The sequence below is a fragment of the Haliotis asinina genome, chromosome 11 (genome assembly GCF_037392515.1).
Source record: "Haliotis asinina isolate JCU_RB_2024 chromosome 11, JCU_Hal_asi_v2, whole genome shotgun sequence".
Taxonomy (NCBI): Eukaryota; Metazoa; Mollusca; class Gastropoda; order Lepetellida; family Haliotidae; genus Haliotis; species Haliotis asinina.
In genome coordinates this window covers 47,281,382-47,298,429 of record NC_090290.1, presented here as the reverse complement: position 1 = coordinate 47,298,429, position 17,048 = coordinate 47,281,382, and the positions used below count along the sequence as shown (strand labels likewise).

General features: G+C 38.9%; 1 pseudogene; it reads left to right on the top strand.

Moving 5' to 3' along the window:
* Positions 1-11,252: 11,252 nt before the first annotated feature.
* Positions 11,253-16,354, top strand: LOC137255487 (uncharacterized; annotated as a pseudogene).
* Positions 16,355-17,048: the final 694 nt, after the last annotated feature.

Here is a 17,048-nt window from a genome sequence, read left to right as displayed (position 1 = left end):
CTAGTGGTTAGACCAGGTTCAATTTTACTCTTGGATTCAGTGTGTCATTTCTGGTGCACCTCCGCCTTGATGTCGTAGAATTAATTCTTAAAGCGGCGTACAACTGAACACCAGAGAGCTCCCTGGTCCGCTGTGAAAAATTTATGTGCTATGTTTTACTCTGTGGTAAATGTCAGACACCAAGAGAACCTTTACCCCTTCCCACTTCATACTGACATCTTACTATATCATGATGGTATTGCTCTAGTGAACTTAAAGCTATCTCACTCACTCTTCAGATTGCAAGAGGCACGGGAACACCATGACTCTGTATAAGGGACTGGGGATAAAAGGTCATAACCATAAAAAGGTGTTCGTCCTTGGAGCGCTTAAAGATGCCATGAAAAGGTGCACAAAGGCATGTGTCGAAGAAACGTCATTTGACTGTAAAACTGCAGAAGTAGCACCTTTCGACTGGTGCTATCTAAGCAGTGACGGTTACTTGGATGTGAGCCGTAGCGACAGACAACGGCACCTGTCAAAATGGTGGATGGCAGTGAGGACTTGTCTATGATGTAATGGAGACGATGACATTTGTTACATCCTGTGTGTTAGTATAGTCCCTGATTGTAACCCTGGTTATATTGTTATCGTTATTCGATATGACTGTCAACGGTTTACAGAAGCCTCTAGATAAACTACTTATATTTTGTAACAGATGGAAACTTGAAACACTGACAGATGTAAGAGAACTGTAAGAGACTGGCAGGACGACTCCGCTGCTGAACGTTTCAATCTAGATCGTTTTCCTCTTGACATTGTACCCACTTATAAATAATTTGGTATTCATTTTTCATCATCAGGAAGCCGGTTTGTAACTCACAGGGGTTTCTCACAACAATTTATGAAAGCTTTGTTTTCTTAAAAAATGGGATCCATATGTATACTAATTTGTCACTGATTGATTATGCTACGGAAATTTGAGTTTTTTATCCTTCTCAAGATATTCTTAATGTACATGACTAATTCTTAAAGGATATATTGCATCTTCACGATGTTAGTATTACAAATCGATTAGCGAAGTTTGTGTCCCTCGCATTCAAACAAAATAACAATTGCCTTAACAAAAACATGCACAACACATTAAATGTATGTTTATTGCCATTCTGCAGTGTTGTGGCGCTCAAGATTTCCATGATATGGCTTGTGTAACTGTATAATAGACCTGTGGCCACTTTATTGAATAAACCAATTATTTAAAAAAATAATATACTTGAGGTGGTCTTCGGAGTGTCTGAAGATTCGGTGAAAAAGTGCACGGCAGTATGTGCGAAAAAAACAAAACGTCCTTTGAATGCAAAACCGTTAACAGATGACCTTTCGAGCGTTATCTAAGCAGTGACGGTTACTTGAACCTCAACCCTAGTCACAGAGAACGGCACCTGTCACAATGGTGGATGGTAGTAAGGAGTTATCTGTGATGTTATAGAGACGACGATATTTGTTTCATTGTAAATGTTGCGTGTTTCCTTGTAGTAATTGTGTTTATTGTGTACTGATTCCAAAGTTTGAAATAAAAAATAACCGAGAATGAGTCCATAAACGAATTAACTGTGACACGAAATAAAAAAAATAACAAAGAAACAACTTGTTAAAAAATATTGAAGGAAAATACACTAGTGGCAAAGGATAATGAAGCTGTAACATCGGAAGTAACCCTGAAACAGTATTGTCAGACAATGTCTGTTTGGTTCTCGGTTGTGTTAGTACAGATCGTTAGGTTGGACAAAGTGCTCTGAAATCAAAGGCTCTTTCTTCACAATTGAGGAAACAGTTTTGGCTTCCATGCAAAATTGATTTGAGGTCAAACCCTTAAGTATTCATACTCATATTTTGACGTTTATCGTTGTTAGATGTACATGAAAAAATAATGAGCAGAGTCCTCATAATTATGGCCACAAGAACAAGATGAACGTCAAAATGACGCACTACTCATTACGTCGGAATAGGATACAAATGAAGCATGTTTCAGGTTGGAGAGGTTTGAACTATAAACTCTAAACCTTTAAATTATGCGAGGTATGAGCCGACATACAGTGCGAGGTTTTTCAAAAACATATTGTATTCACGAGAAAAGTATTGGGTACAATTTATGCAACTTAGAGCACCTTCTCCGAAATATTTACATAATACTATTCACATTCAGTATACAAGGTGGACTGACAAGGACAGAAAGATAGGAGAAAGTGAAATCTGTCACGTATGACGATTTGACGGTCTTCTGCTCGTGACGTCACACGTGGACGATCCGACCTTGGGCGATCAGAAGTGATGCCAGTTTGTTGTAGACGACCTCGCAAGTCATACACAGTACAACGGCTGCATCAATAACTGATCTTCCCGTTTACAACATACCAATGGCGCGTTCACTTTGCACATTTGACAATCCTGGCATTTAAAGTGCCGTTAGAACTGTGGTTTAAACACGTGCAAATGAAGAAAACTTTGATGCAAAGATCACATGATCGAGTGTACTTGCAAAACCTGATTTGGCACTAACGTCATTTGAACGTCGAATGGACGGGTTTGAGTGGGTTTTGCTAACGTTTTTCTAGAGTCTAAAGATGTGGATCCCATTTCGGATAGATAGATAGATGTATCATCAGAGAAAAAAATCATTATTTTTAAAAATTACATTTTGTGAAGTTTCTTTTTTGACCCAATATATGTTTTGATTTGTATGAACAGCCAGATCTGCATTGCCATGTAAATGTAAATCAGAATTAATATTCACAATAGTAACACTGCGTAAATTAGTCATCATGGTAGTTCTCTGTTGAGTAATTGACAGTGAGGTAGCTAATGACGACAATTTCCACAAACATTTCCACAAGAACAGTTTGGGTTATCTGTTATACCAGCACAGAATATATTATAATTCAGTTGACTACACATATAACGTAGTTTTGTAAGGATGATATCAGTGATTCTCGGTTTATAATCAAAGTGTTGAGGATCAGTTGTTTGACGCTGATATTGGCGCTGAGACTCCAATTTTAGATTTAAAAGAATTCAATAACACGTCCTTTTCACTTCAACTGGAAATTCATTCCAAATTCTAATTGTGGATTGAATTATACGGAAACTTTAATGGTGAGAAAGGAAGTGAGACATCATCACGAAGATTATAGTTACTTTTAGATGCTACCTTCCCAAGAACAAGATTATTAAGCTTAAGCTGTTAAAAAGGAGTGTGCTTTAGTCCATGACAGCTTAGGACTGAATACAACCCCAAGCTATCTCTACATATTCACAGAGGACCACCATTTCTAATTTTTCAAAAAAATCAATTTTCTTTTGGAGCTGTAAAACCGTCTCTGATACAGCTGATATATTATCAGCACATAATAGAGAAAATACACCAGAATTACGTGTTGATATGAAGACACCTCTTCCACCTTTTTCCTCCAACATTTGAGAAAGTTTGTTTATGAATATAATAAAACTCACAGTGCATCTTTGGTGGGTACCAATACTACATTTCAAATAGGGTCATAACCTCGAATCAGTTCTTACACAAGAGGCCCGTGAAGATCCAGGGTAGACTAGGTCTTCAGCAACCCATGCTTGCCATAAAAAGGCGACTAGGCTTGTCGTAAGAGACAACAAACAGGACCGGGTGGTCAGGCTCGTTGAATTGTTTGACACACGCTTTTGATCACTGGTCTGGTCCAGACTCGATTATTTACAGACCGCTGCCATAAAGATGGAAAACTAAACTCAATCACACTTACCCAAGCGCACAGCGTGGAATACATGTTGATAAGACATTTAAAATATTTTCAATTCACACCCATTTGTTTCAAAGTCTAGAAACGTAATTTATGATTAATAGAGTCTAAGAAGGCAATAGACCGTCTCATTGTTCTTTGAGGGATATTTAATGACCATTGCTTGAAGGGTGAAAATTATTTTCCGTTGTTCAATGATCATGTGTGACATTTAACAAACATGCACAAATAAAAATACCAGAATCTGAATGCTCTAAAGTATACTCCTCAAACAGAAGGGGAAAGTGATTTTTAATGTACGATTGAAAATATTGGGAGATGTTTTAAAGAACACAAACGTATATTCTTTATGATATATGTAAAAACCATTCTAACTTCGCCTTTCGTTTTTAAAAATTTAACACGTCAATAATGCCCTGGAATTTAATAATTAAGGTTTCATGAGGGCATCACCAATTGCACTTCCTTATGACCAGGAGCAGTGGTGTAGCATTGTAGTCAAAACGTTCAATCGTCCCGCCAAATACCCGGGTTCGTTTCACCAATTTGGGTACAATGTGTGAAGCCTATTTCCGGTGTCCCCCGCCATGATGTTGCTGAATTTTTGCTAAAGGTGGCGTAAACGTAAACTCACTCACTCACTCTTCATGACCATACTTGTTTATAGAGTAATCGAAGATGATTGGTGTATGACGTGAAATTTCATGTGTACGATATGCATTCAATAGTGTGTGGTTCGTCGTGCCGGGTCAGACATTCTTTCAGACGATGCGGCACACTGGACATGAGTCTCTCCATGACCAGTTGGGGGAGTCTGTTCCATTCTTCCTAAGGACCCAGTTCATCCAGTGTTGTCCACGGCCTTCTCGGCTGACGCACACGTCTCTCTATCATGTCCCAGAGGTTTTTTATGGGGCCAAACCTCAGGGCTCATTGCTGGCCCTGGCAAACGATACATGTATTCAAACAATACAAACCGGCTACAAAGAAACACTTACATGTGTGTGGGTGGCAGGAGCAAGATGATTGTCAAAATTAGTGGTCTACAGTGATTTATAGACTTCTTTGAAAACCATCAAAATCAAGCATGTCAACCCTCGCCCCTATACACGTGTATTGGGCTACTGAGCTGTGCATGTGCATCCCACGGACACATACCCTGCCACGCCCCAGCATCAATCTGCAGCATTGCCTGTAGGAGGTGAGTATTACCATCATTGTCTTTATTGTATTTATCTCTGCCCCTGTATTACATAACCTTGTGTACCTTTGTCTTGATTTGTGTGCTCAGTTAAATTAACTTTTGTTAAGTTGTTGGGTTTTTTTCTTTGTTTTGCTGTTGTTTGTTTCACACTTAGTTCGTTAATGACTGACTTCCGGTTAAATGCTTAGTTTTAACATGGGACTCCCCAGGTTGTTAGTGTCAGTCTGGCCCCTCATGTTACAATGAGTGACCATGCTATCACACATGATTTGTAATCCTACAAATATCATCGTCTTTATAACATCATATCCTTACTGCCATCCACCATTTTGACAGGTGGCGTTGTGTGTCGCTAGGGCGCACGTCCAAGTAACCGCAACTGCTTAGATGACACTTGAAAAATCTTATTTCTGCAGTTTTTATACTCAAAGGACCTCTCTTGCACACATGCTTCCGTGCACATTTTCTCTCCGAAGACGGTCAGCTTCTTCTGGTTATGTAACGTTATCCCTAGTCCCTTATACAGAGTCATGGTGTTGCCGTACCTCTTGCAATATGAAGAGTGAGGCGTTAAATGGCGTTTCCTTGACGAGACGCGTTGTTTTCCAACTTTTAAATTTCTGAAGTTTGAATTGACTATTGAATGTTTGGAGACTTAAATGAGCGTTATTTAAGGAAAGAGCATTAGCGTGGAGACCTGAATCCACATAGCGAGTGAGTAGAAATTTACTTGACCGTGAGAAGTAAAATCCTGAGCTTCAGCACCAGGGATTGGCAACATGTGTCCATTGGTTTCATGACTACCAAACCCAAAGATATACACAACTGTATGTTTCGCATATTATGTATATATACTCATCACCATACACTTCACAATGCCGTTGGCCATTCCTTCCCATAGTGCACCGCGACTTAACGCCACGTGAAGTCACCACAAGCACCTGTCAGTGACGAAATATACAAATATTCTAAATCACAGTGATGCCACTACATATATACATGTTAAAAGTAAAATAGATTATACTGTTGGTCACTGGATTATCTAAAGACCGTTGCTTATTGGAATATTGGTGGAATATTGTTGTGTTAAGCAAGGCAGTTTTCCTTCCTCAGATGTGGAAGATCCGAGTTTCATCAGAGGCCAAAGCGGGACATACCTTTCTCAAATAATGTGAATATGCACACCTGCTTGTGACACGAGCAATTTGCCCACGGCAGAAGCGCTCTTCATATAAACTTCTATTGCTAAACACTTTTGCATATGATATTGCTCCATCACACAGTAAATGTTCAGACCGATGCTCTGTATTCCAATACTTACTCCAGTGTTTACTGTTTCTACATCCATAAGAATTTTCTGCTAAAAGGAGAGTGGATTGTATAATTCTGACTATTTCATGTTTGTATTAATATGTTTCAGGAGTATCACAGCAGTTCGATGTTGTTTGTACACAGGCGGGTCAGGACCAGGCAATCCAATGATTGTCACCATACGATGCGCGATGCGATGCGATAACAAATTCTGACATTATGTTTTTATTAAGTTTGTTTCAGCACTATTACAGCTGCAAGATGTTGTTTGTAAACAGGTCTGGTCTGGACCAGCCAATTCTGTGATTGTCACCATGCGATACAATGACCATACACAATGGAGCCATAATCAAGTTTTGACAGGATCAGTGATCTATAAATTTGCAGGAGGGTAGCTTGGTCCCCTCCCCATTTAGAATTTGAAACGACTTTCAATAAGTCAAGTGCCTTCAGGCATTTAGTTTTGAGGGATTTGATATGGTAGAAACGTTAAATGTGAGTCAAAACTTAATCCCAAGAACTTGGCCTCCTTTACAACTTTTATGGGAGATCCATTTAGAAACAGTTCAGGATCTTTATGTGGTTTATATTTTCTACAAACAATGTATGAAATTAGTCTTTTTTTAAAGCCGTTTTCAAGACATCATTTATTTATCTTGTTTAAACACAATTGCAGTTGCCGTTCAATAGTATGCATAGTTTTACCACGACAAGAAATATTAAAATCATCCACATATAACGATCCATCAATTGAATCGTTTTAAACTTTGGACAAACTGTTTATCTTTATGCTAAAAAGTGTGACAGACAAGATACTGCCTTGGGGAACACCCTGATCTTGATTATAATGGTCAGACAGAGCAGAGCCCACCCGGACTTGAAATTGTCTGTCTTTTAAAAACTGAGATATGAAAAGAGGTAAACGACCCCTCAACCCCAAACCATGTAAATCCTTCAAAATGCCATGTTTCCAGGTGGTATCATTCACTTTCTCGAGATCAAAGAATATCGATACTGCATGTTGCTTAGTTATTATTGCATTTTTGACAAGGGAGTCTAGGCGTACCAAGTGGTCAATGGTACTACGATTCTTCCTGAAATCACACTGAATATTTGTTAAAAGGTTATTGGTTTCAAGATACCAAGTTAATCTATTGTTTACCATTCGTGCCATGGTTTTACAGACACAACTCATTAAAGAGATTGGTCTGTAATTAGATGGATCAGAATGATCCTGGCCAGGTTTTGGAATGATGACTACAATGGCATTAAGCCACGAAGTTGGGAAATTCCCTGTTGTCCAAATTGTATCAAATATATTCAAAAGTGTTCCCAAGCATGATTCAGGTAAATGTCTCAAGAGCTGATAGTGTATACACCTTTGATATCGGTGTGCGTGAATTAATGTTGGAAACATACTTTCGCCAAGACAGACGCTTATTTTGCTTAAAAACACGTCGAGCCTTGGCATTTAAAATTTTAACTTTATCTAAATTATGTACTGTAGGATGTCGGCGAAAATATTTTTCTGCCTTCTTCCTACTCTTTCTGGCTTGTTTACAGTCCTGATTAAACCATGGTTTACGAATATGTGGACTTGCAGAGGACCTAGGTGTAGTTTCATCAGCAATAATTTTCAGTTTATTAGAAAATAACTGAATTGGATCCTGAGCAGAGGAAACAGAGGAAACTCATATTTCAAGTTGTCAGTACACATTGTTTCAAATAATGGCCAATTGGCCATAAAGATTGTATTTAATGCCACTTATCGGTAAATGTAAATAAAACGCAGGTAGTCGTTTTGAAAAATGAAGGAATTATATCTAAGATGGCAAAGCATTTGAGGCTACATGGATTGGAATGTGTGTCTCGTATACTTATCTTGGTGTATTTTTTCTAAAAGATTATCTTGGAATAACCAAGTTCTTAATGCTGCATTACAAGAGAAAACGTTTGTTTATGATATATATAAATCTATTTATAATTTAAAGTTGTTACCATTTCATGTATTTTTCAGGATTTTCGTTTCCAAGGTGACACCTATACTGATATGAGGCTGACGTTTTGTGCTTTGGTAACATGCATGAGATTGAAGCTGTTCATCTAGTGTGTATGTAAGTATGTAAGTATGTAAACGTTTATGAGTTATAAGAAAGGGGATTCTACAAATCATGTTGTATATGGGGAATCTGGATGTTATCTGTTAAGCAACTTTATTCCTGAAAGAATCATTAAATTTTGTGTACGAATGGTGCAAGAAAATAGATATGTAAAGTTATCATATAATACGTTTTTAAAACTAGCCGATACTGGTGAAATCGACTGGCTATCTTGTGTTAACCGTCTGATTTATTCTTTAGGGTTTGGATATATTTGGGAATAACAGTCTATTAGTAACAGAAGAAAGGTCTTTTGAGAGTTTGATTCTACTGTAAAATGTCGCTATGAGCAAAAGAGGCGCTCTTTAATATTTGAGATCCATCAAAAACACTTATACTCTCTGTTTGAGCCTAGTTTCATGCGAGAATATTGCATCTACGTTGTGTATACATAAATATGTTGAGGTAAACTATGGCAAGATTTGGATCTCATAGCCTTCGGACTGAAACGGGTAGATAGAAGGAAATTTGTGATTATTGTAAGAGACAATATATTGAGAATGAATATATTTTTTTATTAGTGTTATCATAATGACGTGATCGGAATTCATGTCATCAAAGGTAGTACAACAGACCAGACTATGTCAGGCCACATTGACGATCATTTTTCGGGTATCTTACATATGACACGTTCGTTGCGAGGTACAACATAAAATTGTCGGGAGTGTGTTCATTGCACTTTGGAATAGTGCGTATAAGTATTGTTCCACTATAATGGTAGAATGAGGCCAAGAAGTATTCAAATCATATTTATACCTACTACTATTTAATCGCAGGACGTGTTCGAATACTGATTCGTTGACTTCATCGATATTCATTTGTCCATCAATGACTGATCCAGATGCTGATGATACTGGTCAAAGTTGTGTTGATGAATAAAGGATGTCCATGACACATGATACATCATGTTCCATATCGTGAAATCTAAATATCAATAATATATTAAACTATACGTGGCGCTTTGTTTCCACGAATGCATTTTTTGTAGTGGAACAGTTGAGCCTCCTTGGAATGTCCTGTTCTCCATAGCAACGATCAGTGTGGCACAACATACAAATCGACGGATGGCCAGAGAACTGAAGTAGTTTGTACCACCAAGGTCAAAGTAAGTTATCGTCGATTTTTTCATAGTAGTTTCTTCATTTAGTTCATGTTTTAATGTGAATCGTCCCAACATACTTACATCGGTCATACCGACATTAATGAACTCAAAAGGCCACTGGGATACTAATTCAGTGAGTGAAGGACTTTAGTTTTAAGCCGCATTTAGCAATATGTAGAAAATATACAATGCTACCGCTAGTGGATTTTGATTGAAGCGATATATGAACCACTGAACCTTGATTTTCCATCCTCATTTTCTATCTTGATTCAGCAAATGATATTGTCACTGATTCTTCAATACTGCTGTAACACTACCACTGCACCCAAGACTATATATGTTTCAGCACTTGTTCCACATACTAGTAGCAGCTGTTTACATCGGAGGTGGTTATAGTGGTTTTGAAACGTTTTGTTCTCCAATCTCGTGTGTTCATTGGAGAATATAGTTTGGTATTCATATGTGAGTGAGTTTGTTTTATTCCAGCTATTGGCGGCGGTCTGTAAATAATCGAGTCTGCACTACACAATACAACGACCAACAGCATAAGCATCGATCTGCGCAAATGGGAACTGATGACATGTGTCAATCAAGTCAACGAGTCTGACCCCCGGTCCCATTAGTCGCCTCTTACGACGAGTAGAAGGCATATTCAACCCCGGACCATCACGTGTCAACATTCATATGCTGGTCACCCTTCGGGCATTATAACTGAATATCGCCTGTTTGTAAGCACTACCACGTGTAAACAGAATTGTTTTTCAGCAACCCACGCTTGCTCGTAAAAGATGTCCAACGAGATCAGGTGGTCAGACCGATTTGACACGTCAGAACTGTTTGCGTTACTTTATATACGAAGTGACATCTTTGAAACCAACTGAACACAGTTCCATCGTACAATATTATACCAGTCGTTTATCAAATGGGACCCAAATACCGTTCTAACGTATAGATTAGATTTATTTGTTGTTAACACCACACTCCAACTTCCCAGCTATATGGCGGTTTTCCGTAAATAATCGAGTATAGGCAAGACAATCCAGTGATCATCAGGTGCTCAGCTGGGATATGATGACGTGTAAATCAAATGCATCACTGCCATTGGGTGAGGTTATTGCTTTTAGCAATATATAAATGATATCACCGACAGAAATACAGGAAATAGGTTCCACACATTGTACCCAAGTGGAGAATCGAACTCGGGTCATCGACATGACGAGGAAATTCCTTAACCACTAGACTAAACCATCGCCCAACTTCACTACCATAACATACTAGTACGCTCTTCAGAAAAAAAGGAACGCAAACCCCAAATATCAATGAAAATTTGGTGTTATTCAAGGACGTGTAGATCAGCGGAAAACAAAGATACATGAAGGAAATTTCGGGTAGCAATGCATTGCTATCTTGTCCATATTTCATGAGAAGAACAGTGATTTCAGTCATTACTGCTGTCCACCAAGTCGTATTATCTCGTATGACCACCTCCAGCTGCTACCACTGCGCGACACCTCCTGGGTACAGATCGAATCAGTAGTTGGATGTTTTGTTGTGAAATCGTTCTCCATTCCTCCTGCAGCATGTGGAACAGTTGTTGATGATTCTGTGGTGGATTACGACGTCAGCGTACCCGTCTATCGATCTGATGCCAAAGGTGTTCGATTGGGGTTGGATCCGGGGATCTGGAGGGCCAGGGGAGGGTACTGATGTTATTGGCCAGGTACGGTGGCACGTGCTGCGTGGGGCCTTGCGTTTTCCTGTTGGAAGAGTTGCCGTTGACGGTCAACAAGGTGAAGGACGTGTGGACGGAGAATCGTATGTATCTATTTGCCGTCAGATTGCCTTGGACAAACACAAGTTCCGATCTGCTGCGGTATGAGATCGCTCCCACACCATACTAATCCCTTAACCGAACCTGTTCACCTGTCTGATGCAGTTATGAGCAAAACGTTCATGACGTCGTCTGTAGACACAGTCTCTACAATCACGTCGCCTAAAGAGATAACGGGATTCATCGCTAAATCACATGTGCCTCCAGTTTGCCAGGTTCCATATACATGTCAACACCATGTTACGCCATCTCACTCGTCGATGTAGCCGTGTCAAAGAGGGAGCAACTTTTGGACGTTTGGCACGTATTCGGAGACTGTTCCTGATTGTCTGATCGGACACTCTTCGGGCTCCAAACTGTTCTTGTGCTGTGTCCCTGGCGGTACGATGGCGGTCAGATAGGTGGGTTACCCGGATGTACCGATCTTGGGCAGTTGTTGTGACCCTAGGTCTCCCTGATCTTGGACGGTCATTTGTCAAATTTGCTTGACGAAGTCGATCCCACAATCGAGTTATTGTGCTGGGCTGAACGTTGAAGATAATTGCCTCCTCACTCTTGGATTTGAAAGCTTGCAATCGTCCAATTGTCTGATTTCGACTGGCAGCGTTGAGACGTCCCATTTTCGTGTAAAGAAATTGCAAAAATCGTGGATGAAATTGTGAGATTCATCTGGGTCTTTTTATTGTCACGTGCTGTATTCACGTTTTGCACGTGAGAAGCAATCATTGTGCCTGATATTCGTGCTGCATGACATCCACGCACATCATGACAATCCTGGCTGATAAAATCGTTCAAAATTTTTGGTTACGTTTGGTCAAGCATGATCTTCTAAAATATTCCGGAAACAATGTGCAACCCTAAAAAATGTTAGAGTTATGGATATGGATACACAATTGTAAGTATCATTTTGAATTTCATTTTGCGTTTGTCTTTTTGAAGAGTGTAGTTTACTAGTCTATGACGAGTTTGCGTTTTCATTAACTAATTCTGCTGTCAATCAAAAAGGTTGTAGGCATAACAGTATTTTTTTATCAGTCTTGGAAAAAGATCTACTTTCATTCTCCAGGCACTGATGTCTGCCATTAACGTGTCCGCTGTCAGCTTTGTGCCCTGTCTCTGGCGACTGTTCACACCCTCCTGTGCACGAAGGTGTCCCTGAAAAGGCTCATGGTCACGTCCGCTCTGTTGTTGCACACTCTATGTACGACTGTGCAGCGGAATGCAAACGATCCCCATTGTGCTTGTCCTTCATCTTTGATCTTGAGAAACGGACATGTGAACAGCTGAGCGTGCAAACAAATGTACGCTTTGAAGTCGGCAGTGGCGTCCTCTTTAGCAGCATCCATGACTGGAAAATGGTTTGTATGGAGGCTTAATCTACTTTCAGTGCTCGTTTGAACGGATACAGTAGTATCTTTCTTACCCAAAATGAAACATTGACGTAACAGCAATACATATAAAGGATCAGTCTAAACATTGCACTACTTGCTGGAATTATAATATAGGCCTTTTCAGTTAACAGGGATAAATATGTCAATGTCAAAACAATTCATGACCTCTTAACTAATATTAATTATCAATTAATCCTTGAGTTTTTAATGAATTGTAATTTATATGGTTTGAAAATAGATATATGATATTTTATGATCGGTAGATTACATTATTAAAGTTATTAGAATACAAACATATAGTTATTTATATTATAATCGCAAAAACAGTTTCTGCTACCTGAACTTCACCCATTACGCATATTCCTCTGGAGCTCACGTGATATTTCCGCTTATGACGCCATCTGTGATCAGAGTCCGCCATATTGCCAAAGACCAACCGTGTTGTTCCTCTTTTAGTTAATAGTACGATGGTTGCGTTGACTGGGGATGCTCGGGTATCATCGAACAATGGAAGGAGCCACCTTTTCTTCCGTTTACCAAGTAAAATGACAGATTTAGGCAGGAGAAATGTTCCGATCAGATCGGAATATTTGATAATCTTTTATACTGTCGATTTTATAAGACTTCAAATTATTTGATTAAATTTGGTGTCACTGTCTTCTTTTGCATATTGGTAGGATATGATTATGAACTGAGATTGTTACAGACCGTATCCTTGATGGAGTGTAACTGTAACAACAGGAGCGGATGAGTATGTTTAAACGGCGCTTTCAGTAATATTCCTGCAAAATCGGAGCAGGTTCCCAGAAATGGACTTCACACATTGTACCCATGCCGGGAATCGAACTACTTTAACCATTAAGCTACACCACCGCCCCATATCCTAGCTGAAATCGCATCAATGAGTCCTCTAGACATTTGTGGAGAAACTTGGAAAGGATCTTCCATATCTGTAGAAGTACAATTGGCAGAGCAAACCAGGACATGTTTGCTTGGTTGGTTTTGTATTGGTCTTCAGCAACCCATCATTGTCATAATTGTCAACTAGTGGTCAGACTCGCTACAGTGGATGACACCTGTCATGGTGTTGATCACTAGACTGTCTGGACCAGACTCGATGATGTAAAGACCACTTAAAGATGATACGTTAGAAAACAAACAAAATCATGTTATAGAAAAGATGTTATCTCAACATGTATATGTGAACTGGTACTTATATAACCCCACGATATAAACTGTTTGTATATTTAGTCACTGACAGGTGCCTGTGGTGACGCTTCCTGTGGCACTAATTCGCGGTGCACTCTGGGAAGAAATGGCCAGCCGTTGTGTGACATCTGTGATAGTAAGTACACACATACAAAAGAGATTGTACAGTTGTATAATCTTTGTGTTGGGTAGTCATGAATCCAATGACCGCGTTTGGCCATCTCTGGTTCTAAAGCTGATGACATTATTTAACGATGACGGGCATGTTCCTGCCCACTCGCTATTTACAACAATGACGTGCAGGTAAGTCTTAAAGCACTCGGTATTTACGAAGATGACACTACGTAAGTCGCCACGTAAGGCTATTTACCAAGATGACACTCAAGATAATTCAAGCGAACCTTAGTTACCAAGATGACATTGAAGTTAGTGTACTGAAGTTAGTCAGGAAATGTAGAAGTCTTTGCTTTTTTTTATTAAAGATATTGGCATGAAGTGTACTCGTGATGACGACTGCCACACTCCTATGACGTTCTGCTTCCGTGGACTGTGTCTGTGTCACCCTGGGTACAGCCACAACATTACAAGTAATACCTGTGACAGAGGTGAGCCCCATTGTGGAAGAGGTATACGAATAGCTTATCGATCTCCTCAATAATTGCAGCTTGTTCCAGGCAGCATTGTAACAATGTCCAGGTTGGTGTTCCGTCTTCAAGACAATGGGGCAATGGGGTGACACAGTGGTTAGTCGTTTGCTCGCCAGGCCCAGATTTTTCACTCTGGGTACAGCGTGTAAAGCCCACTTCTGGAATTTGCTGGAATATTGCTAAAAAGTGTATATGACCTCAATCACTCGCTCACTTAAGACAGTTGCTTCAGTTGTCAGATTTGTGTCTCTGAAAAGAAATGTAATCATATAATTTTCCCTACCTTACTATTCACAGTAATATATATCTATACACACACATACATACATCCATACATAGAATACATTCACATCAATACACATTCGCAACGTTACACTAATACAATTGACAAATATCTTTGAATATATTTACTATCTGATCTATGTATATCCAGTACGGACATTTGACAACTAATAAATAGTAATGTACAGTATGTTTATCTGGCATAATATTTGCGCTAAATAGATTTAAAATGGAAGGTTCAAAACGACTCAAGAGTAAGCATTATATATTTTGTAGTTTCATAGTATTTTGACATCTTCCTTTCTACATGTTTGAAATGTAGAACTACCTAACTATTTCTAAATGGTAATATGTCACTGAACCTAGCGACACGTGCATAGCAATATGACGTTTATGTGATTCTTTAATATCATACAGCTTTTTTATCATGTACATGTCAGAAGTATTAAATATATTGAAAGGCATTATTGAGCAAATGGTATTGTTTTGTCTTAAGCAAAACATTTATGGAAGATTTCATACCATGATATCGGAAGATGGATAATGTGACCTGTTATATATCTTGTAGTGCTTCATGAGCATAGAATTCAGCAGCGGTACGATTGCTTTGGATCATAAATAAAATTTGTGCCTGCATTGTACCAATTTTTTGTGAAAACTGCCTCGTTACATTTGTTAAGCATACGATTAAGCCAAGTTCACCATTTTGACACTTGGTTTTAGTTTAATGTCTTACATTCCTTTGTAAATATCATTCCAAAATTACACCTCTCCCAAAAAAGAAACGAAAAACTATCATGTACTTGGAAGAAGGATGAAGTACATGCCTACCAAAAGAAAACAAAAGAAATAAGCAAACTACTTTTTAAAAAAAATTGATGGCTAATCTCTCTTCTTAACACATCATATAAATCAGTATCATCTGTTATTGCAAATAGAACAAAAGAGATATTACCGCTAATAATAAATGAAGATAAAAACGTTTTGTGCCAGGAAAATATATTGATGAGGTCACTAGGCTGATATATGGTCTACTGAAATATACAAGGTCTTATCAACTACCAGGTTTACTAGTTTTAATCGATTTTGAAAAGTCTTTTGATTCATTTGATGTAATTATATCATGATACTAATCCCCGAAGCAGTTTAAAGCTGTCTTACTCACATTTCAGACTGCAAAAGGTTGGGAAACACTATGACTCTGTATAAGGGACTGGGGGATAAAGCATCACAATCGGAAGAGGGTACCTGTCTTTGGAGAATTTGAAGATGCGGTGAAAATGTGCACAACAGCCTGTGTGGAAGAAACGACCTTCGTGTGTAAAACTGCAGACTTAAGACCTCCCAAGGGGTATTATCTCAGCAGTGGTGGTTACTTGGACGCTAGCCCTAGTGAAAGAGAACGCCACCTGTCACAATGGTGGATGGCCGTAAGGACATGTCTATGATGTTATTGAGACGACGATATTTGTGGCTCAGCAAATCCTGGGCGTTATTAATTTGCCCTATATTAATGTTATCCTTTCTTTGTGAAACCGAAAGTTATCTGGGCATCATATTTACAGAGAAATGTGTTGTAAATAGAAATTGTGAATTAAAGTATCTGAGTAGACATAGTATATGGTAAGAGGTAATATAACACAGGAGCAGCGAGTACAACAATAAAGGCAATGATGGTGAGTGAGTGAGTGAGTGAGTGAGTTAAGATTTAACGTCACATCGGCAATGTTGCAGCCATATCGTGACGAGAACATACGTGACATAAAAATATATATATATGTGCATATTATGTAGAACCTGTCGACGAAGGACAGTAAAACCACTAGACTATCACAGTTCATATTAAAACTAGTGTGGAAACTTATAAAAATATAACAGTATCATTATTTGGACAGTACAATATAAAACCAGGCCATAGATCGCCAACAACAGAGGGTAGATCACCATACTACGGGCCATGGGGACGTACAATACCTCTGCTACCTGCATGGTCCCTAGCTGGATTTACACCATCCCCTCAGCTGCTGGCGATTGTATGCAAGATTAGCCACAAATTAAAACGACACATATTCTACGGCTAAAAAGGTGGAAGAATAAATCTGGCTTCAACAGTTTTTGGACTTACGTACCCTCTCAGGAGGA